This window comes from Ictidomys tridecemlineatus, chromosome 11, assembly GCF_052094955.1.
Source record: "Ictidomys tridecemlineatus isolate mIctTri1 chromosome 11, mIctTri1.hap1, whole genome shotgun sequence".
NCBI lineage: Eukaryota > Metazoa > Chordata > Mammalia > Rodentia > Sciuridae > Ictidomys > Ictidomys tridecemlineatus.
This window is the reverse complement of record NC_135487.1, coordinates 67,867,772-67,875,582: the sequence shown is the minus strand read 5'-3', so window position 1 is coordinate 67,875,582 and position 7,811 is coordinate 67,867,772. Positions and strand designations below refer to the sequence as shown.

The window sequence follows — 7,811 nt, the reverse complement described above, 5'->3', positions numbered from 1 at the left end:
CAAAATAAAGCTTTCCTACTTTTAAGTTGTTCCAGCCAGGTATTTTGCTAATAGTGATAAAAAGTTGACCAACACAATTAATTTTGGCTCATGCTTTTGAAGATTTCAGTCTATGGTGGGTAGGCCCCATTCCTTCTGGGCCTGTGATGAGGCGCACATCGTAGTGGGAAACGTGATGATGCAGACGGCTGTAGATGGCTCTCCTCATGTGTGGGAAGTAAAAGAGAAAGAGGAAGAGGCTGGGACCCACTGTCCTCTCAAGGACACACTCCCAATGACAAAAAGACCTTCCAACAGGCCCTGCCTTCTCAGGTTTCTACCACCTCCCAATAATGCCGAGTTGGAGACCAAACCTTTAACACATGGGTGTTTGGAGGACATTCCAGATTCATCCATAACATCACAATTCAATTCCATTCAGCAGGATGTGTGATCCTCTTAATGCCAGGTACTGTAATGTAGTAAGGATCGAACAGCACACCACAGATCACCTCTGACTTCAAGGAGCATCAATTCCATAGACAGGCAACATATAGTCAGCCTTACTGCTTCTTTTCCCTCCGGTCCCCTATCTTACATCAGTGAGTCTTTCCAGATCTACTCAGCCTGTATGTTCACATTTGAGCCACCTTGAACTTCTATGGGATTACTGGGAAATAAGCAAAATCTTTAACCACGGATAATGGCACCAACCAATTAGAACTGCATCTAGTCAACAGATGCTGGTTATAAAGAACCCAGACAACAGCTTAATACTTGCCAGGTGACCATCAGCCTTGCTCCTGGTCATCAATAGTTGATTTACTTTGCAAGCCCCTTTCTAATCCGTCTTCCATACTCCAGTCAGAATAATCTTTTAAAATATAAATCAGACCAGGCTACTTCTCTGCTTAAAACATTTCAAAGGTTTTCTTCTCATCCACCGTAGACTAAAACCCCAAACCATGGCAACAAGACTTTGTGTGACAGACCCCTGGTCTCCTCTTCAATTCTCTATCCCTTTTTCATTGTGCTTCAGGTACATAATGAGCCTCTTTCTGCTCCTGGGGCAAGCTATGCTTGTTCTCAGTCTCAACACCTCTGTGCCACTGCATGATTAGCTGCTTCTAATTTTTTGCTACCCATCCTTTCTAGAGCAACCACAACCCCCTCAAATCCTATCACAGTATTAATTACTACCTGAAAACATTGCATTTCTGAACTAATATGATTATAAACTGCACAGGGACATCTTGGCTTTCTGGTTGACTCCAAGCACTTAGAACAAAATTTGTTACTTACAGCAGATTAAACAGTCCTCAAAATTTTTTGTTTTAACTCATATAAATAGACAATTATAATATGGTATAATAAGCACATAATAAAGAGGTGATGAGAAAACAGAGAAGTCCACCTAACTCAGTTTGGGAGAGCTCTACACACTTCAGAGAAAGGTATTTGAGTTAAGTGATGAACATTTATTGTCATGATCACCAATTTTTAAGTGGAATTGATGCACCCAGAAGTGATATTAAGCAGTTTTTATTCATTTTTCTTATGCAGTCATCACAACATTTGTATAAGAAATTACCATTTTAGATTGCAGATGAGAAAACTGAGATTTAAGAGAATGAATGTTGTCAGTACCTCCAAAGCCCAAGCACCACAGCAAAGCAGAGGTGGGGAAGGGTACTTCTAGGGAGAGGAAATAGCATGGGCAGAAGTGTGAGGCCTGAAAGGGCAAAGTGCATTTGAGGAACTGTAAACAATTTCAGAATAACATGTCCCCGATTGTACCACTGTGATTAGAATTGCTCAGTTCTTTGAGACTTCCTAGATTCTTAATATTTTTGTTCCCAAATGTGGACCACAGCTACCCAACCTGGATTACAAAAGAATTTTTAGTCTTATATATTTATGTCATCAACATAACATGTTTGAATTGCTTTGTTTTTAATTGTCAATGGACCTTTATTTTATTTATTTGTATGTGGTGCTGAGAATCAAATTCAGTGCCTCACACATGCTAGGCTGAGAATCAAATTCAGTGCCTCACACGTGCTAGGCAAGTTCTCTACCACTGAGCTACAACCCCAGCTCCTGAACTGCTTTTTAATAGCACCCCCACCCTTGGATTCCTATTTATACTAGAGTATTTGGGAAACTTCTAGCATGAAAGGATCCAGAGGAAAGCTCTGATCATGGAAAAGGGCCTTTCCACCCCTTCAACCTTACTCATCTTTACAGATAATTCTATAACAAAACACCTAAGGCTGTGTAACTTATGAAGTAGAGAGGTTTATTTGGTTCACAATTTGGGTGGCTGGAGGGTCCAAACACCATGGTGCTGTCATTCTGAAAAGGATCCCTCTGGATGCATCACAATGTGGTAGAGAAATGGAAAGGGAATCCACTTCATGCAGAAAGGGCCAATCATATGGGGTGGGCTTGTTTTATAACAACCTGCTCTCCCAAGAATCAATTTGCTCCATGAGACGAGCATTAATCTTTTCCATGGGTGGTGCCTCATGACCCAATTACCTTGAATAATCCTCACTGCTTAAAGATCCACCACCTTAACATTGCAGTGCTGGGGACCAAGCTTCTCACATATGAACCTCTGGTGGACAAACCATATTCCAGCTATGACAATTATTTCTGCCCAAGAAAGTGTAAAGGAATGCTAACTAGGAATTCCTCCTGCTTCTCCAGCTGAGGAAATAAACTGAGCTACATCTCTCTTTTTCATACTTAAAATTTATAAAATGTTTAAGACATGAAAAACATCATAAATGTAAATTATGAAGGATAGCAATAGAGAAATCTCTATAAATTGAATGCTTAATTCATATAAATAAAGTACCAATAGCTTTAATTGCCCTCATGTGCATCTGCCTTCCATACAACTTCATCACCCTAACTCCCAACCCTCACCAAAAAATCACTGCCATGATTTTGTGTCTGTCATTCCCTTTATGGTTTCCCCCATATGTAAGGGTCTCTGATATATGGTTTGGAACTTTAATTTTATATAAACAGTATTGTATTGTTGGTATTCTTCGACAGCATGATTTTTCTAATCATATTTCTAAGATTCATTTATATTGATGCCTATGGCTTTAATTTATTCCTTTTCATTGCTGTATTTCATTCCATTGTATGAATATATCACAGCATATCTATGCCCTGTCGATGGGCATTTGGGTTTTTTCAAGTTTTTTTTGCTACAACAAACAGAAGAGCTGTAAGGCAAAAGGGTATGACTCCCATTCTTGAGGCTTAGCAGTACAAATATGAGATAGGATTCATTAGGGGGAATTTTTTTCCAATTAGAGATTTAGTATACCATGCATATTTCTCTAAGCTTTCATTGTACCACAATGTAGGTTGAGCACAGATGTCTGTACTTGCCATGATCAAAGTTCAAGAAGAAAGGTAATTTCCAACTCCACCGGCTGCATACTTAGGAAAATTACACCATGATGTAACAATGGAAGCTTTGTGAGCCCTTCCCAAAGGAGCTTTGTTAAAAAGGGGAAGCTTCCAGAACTCATCAGCTGGAATCGGCCGACCTAATTCAGATCTGCTGAGCCAGTTCTCTTCCTAGTTAACAAAAGGAGAGGAAAAGCCTTTTGGGCCCATCCAGTTGTCTTCTCAGGACTATGAAGATACTTGTACCGTGGGAGACGCTGAAGCTGCTGGGTCTACAGTATGTGATTCTTCAAGTTTATGAGATAATGCCAACTTGTTTTCGCAAATTATGTGAAGATCTTGATTTTATTATATTACCTGGAGCTCTTGTTTTAAATTTATACTCCTGGACCCCAAACAGAACTAGTGAATGAGAATCTCTAGGCATAGGACCCACACTCAGATTTAAGAAGCTTTGCAGGGTTTTCTTGTCATTTAGCTGAAATATAGAAAAAATATCTTTTGTATAATAAGCAGAAAAAAAAACCATTACACCTACATAATAATAATTAAGTGTAATTATATTAATAACTTGATTTTCAGTCATAAAAATTATAGTCATTATAGTCATATATACATACATGTCATTATTAAGTATATTTTTCAAGATTAAGGAAAATTTGTTGGATTGGCTATAACTTTAAAATATTTAGAGTTTATTTATGTGAATTTACACTGTGCCCTTGTCTGAAGTCTGCAAATGCTAGGGGAGGCTGTGGCAGTGCTTGAGAGCCTGTAGCTGTTGACAAACGTGTTTTCACTATAAGGGAAAAGCCTGACGAAGAATGAAAGCCAATTCAGAGAAAAACAGAGCCAAGATATGAAAGATGATACCAAGATCTAGTGATATCATTAGAGTCTCTGGGTCCTAAAGAGCTATTCATAAACTTTTAGTTCCTTGAATGAACAAATTCCCTTTTTGCTCCGGTCAGTCTGAGTTTTTGCGTTTGTATCAATTGTTACTACTTTCTGGAATCCTCCTTTGGGGGTCCAGAACCTGTGATAAACTTCAGAATTATTCATAAAATTGGCTAGAATGTGCATCTGCACTTTGAGGGGCGGGAGAGGGAGGGAGAGAGAGGGAGGGGGAGGGAGGGGGAGGGAGAAGGGAGGGAGGGAAGGGGGGGGAGAGAGAGAGAGAGAGAGATCATAAATTTTCATAGATCCTTAAAAGGACAAAAAACTCCCCAAATGGTTGTGAAACACTGCCATATTAAATAGGGAACTGTTTTCGAAAAGGTAGTGAAATAACAGAAATGTACTTTAGGAAAATTATAGAAACATTAATTAGAAATAGTGCCTCTCAAATGATATGCCATGACCCACCTGCATCACAATCATCTGAGACTCTTGTTTTAAATTCATATTCTTGGGTCCCAAACCAGACTAGTGAATGAGAATCTCTACATATTGGACCCACATTGAATTTTAAGAAGTTTTGCAGAGGTTTCTTATCAAAACTGCAGTTTAAAAACCTTAGAATTATTGGATGGGTCAGAGGATGGAAAGTCTAAAGTCTAGGAAACAAAAAGACGACTACAAGAGGCTATTTGAAATAATCTGAGCTAATTACTGGTACACTCATAATCTGAATGTGATCTTTATATAACTATTGATAACTAGGTTGTTTACAGGGTCAAGGCTATTTCACGTGAAGTATTCAGGTCCCCCCAGGGACACCTGCACTAGTATATACAATAAAAGATGCTAAGAAAGCACAATTTGGGGCTATGTCTGACTTTAGCTATAAACTACAGGGATACTGGGAATGGAACCCATAGGCATTGAGCCACATACCCGGACCTTTTTAAAAATATGGACTTTTGGGGCTGGGGTTGTGGCTCATTGGTAGAGTGCTCACCTAGCACGTTCAAGGCCCTGGGTTTGATCCTTAGCACCACGTAAAAATAAATAAATAAAATAAAGGTATTGTGATCAATTACAACCAAAAGAAACTTTTTTTAAAATATTGACTTTTGAGACAGGGTCCTTGCTAAGTTGCTGAGGATCCTTGCTAAGTTGCTGAGGCTGACCTGGAAACTTGCAGTTCTCCTGCCTCAGCCTCCCTAATCACTGGGATTTCATGCGTGAGCCACTAGGTATGGCCAGATAATTCTGTTTGTACCTTTGGAGGAGTTTTAATTCTAGGTAAAAGCTTGGGGCAAATGAGAATATTTTGTTCTATTTACATCTAGAGGAGAAAAAGGACAAAAGGTAAATTAGTTAAAGATATTTAACATACAGTTAATTAAATCTTGCTCTCATGATATGAGATTCAAAAGAGCAAAAGAGTAAATAATGTCTCCTTCATCCTATTTTTCCCCAGACACCTATTTTTTTTCCCCTCTCCAGAGGCAAACACTTTTCTAACTTTCTCATGCATCCTTTTGGAAAGTCTATATACATATGAGCATATATAGATATTTATGCATACACAGATTTACAGGAATTCCTCATTTGGGTAGCTTGCTGGGAGTTGTTGGAGGCCCAAGACTGCTGGATTTGGGATAGTTTCTAGCATCTTCTGAGTCTCTGATGAACTTCCATGGTAGACAACAGTTCACAACTTTTGTCACTTTGATGCTGGAGTAGTTACGCATTTGTGTTACTCCATGGGTCTCTTGCAAACTTCATTTTATGTGACTTTCTTCTTTGCTGATTTTCTTTGTATCCTTCTGGTATATTAAATCTTAGCTATAAATACAACTAAGTCCTGTGAGTTCATCTAGTGCATCACTAAGTCTGAGAATGATTTGGGGACGCCCAATATAGGTAGATCATGTGTTTCCGTCTGTATTACAGACTATATTCTCATGCCATGGGAACGACATGCTGGTTAAATGTCCTTGTGGGTTAAAAGATGATCAGATTCAGAGAAATCATTTGTATTAAGAGCACTTTATTGGTTTTATCTATCAGTCTTAGCCCTTTACTAACATTATTCTGTACTTCATCAATTTAAAAAGATGTTTTTGTGCCTGGGTGTGTGGTGGTGCACATCTTTAATCCCAGAATTGCAAGTTTGAGGCTAGCCTCAGCAACTTAAAGAGACCCTCTCAAAACAAAAATTTTTAAAAGGGGCCAGGATATAGCTCAGTGGTAGAGTGTCTCTGGGTTCAATCTCCTGTATCAGAAAAGAAAGGAAAAAAATATTTTGTGTACTTTCATCATGACTGTTTACCCTGAAGAGAAGGTGGCAACTGATATGTAACCTTCCAAGGCATTATAATTTCTTCTCCAACAATCTTATCTGGGCTAGAGCCATGTGATGCTCAAATTGTCATTCAATTCATCATCTTTTGGGGAGGATTTCAACTTTCCTACTTTATTTTTTAAATTAATTAATTAACTTCTTTTAATTAGGTATATATGACAGCAGAATGCAGTTTGATTCTTTGCACACAATTGCCACACAACTTTGATTTCTCTGTTTCTCAAGCAGCCTTAAGAATTACTAATTTCTTCCTGTTTTTTCTACTCTTCCAATTTTCTTTTTTTCCCTGTACATTTCTCAATGTTACCAATTGTTGATTTTTTTTCCACTTCTGCTATTTTCTTTCTTATTTCCTAAGCATTCTTATTTCCCCCATTGCATCCTGTTGTGGCTTCATCTTCTGCCTTTCTTTGGATATTATGAATTTTTAAAGTGTTCTCGCTGCAATTTCTGGAGTTTTTATTTAAATTTTTTTTAAAATTCTAATTTGTTACATATGACAGCAGAATGCATTACTTCATATTACACATACAGAGCATGATTTCTCATGTCTCTGTTTGTATGCAAAGTATATTCACACCATTCATGTCTTTATACATGTACTTGAGGTAATGATGTCTATCTCATTCCACTATCTTTTATTTATCCCCATGCCCCTCCCTTCCCCTCCCACCCTTTTGCCTATCTAGAATTTGTCTAATCCTCTCATACTCCCCCTCCAACCTCATTATGAATCAGCCTCCTTATATCAGAGAAAACATTCAGCATCTGTTTTTGGGGGGATTAGCTAACTTCACTTAGCATTATTTTCTTCAATGCCATCCATTTACCTGCAAATGCCATGATTTTATTCTCTTTTATTGCTGAGTAATATTCCATTGTGTATATACACCACATTTTCTTTCATCCATTCATCTACTGAAGGGCATCTAGGTTGGTTCACAGTTTTTAACTCTATTGGTAAGTGCTTATCTTGCACGCACAAGGTCCTGGATACAATCCCCAGTACAAAAAAAAAAAAAAAAAAAAAAAAAAAAAACAACTCTCTGCATTTCTATTTCCTCCATATTCCTTTTTCTGATTCTTAGGATTTTTCTATATTATTAGATTTTCTTGGTTGTGGACTATGATAAAGTAAAACATGAGT

At 38.0% G+C, this 7,811-nt stretch overlaps 1 protein-coding gene across 3 annotated transcripts in view; it reads right to left on the bottom strand.

Moving 5' to 3' along the window:
* Positions 1-1,505: 1,505 nt before the first annotated feature.
* The window catches only part of Spata1 (spermatogenesis associated 1), a 60,905-nt gene continuing 54,599 nt past the window's right edge, over positions 1,506-7,811 (bottom strand). For all 3 annotated transcript variants that reach the window (XR_013427872.1, XR_013427871.1, XM_078026611.1), the window contains one exon: positions 1,506-3,889. The gene's annotated coding sequence lies outside the window, so the exon portion shown is untranslated. The remainder of the gene's footprint in view (positions 3,890-7,811) is intronic.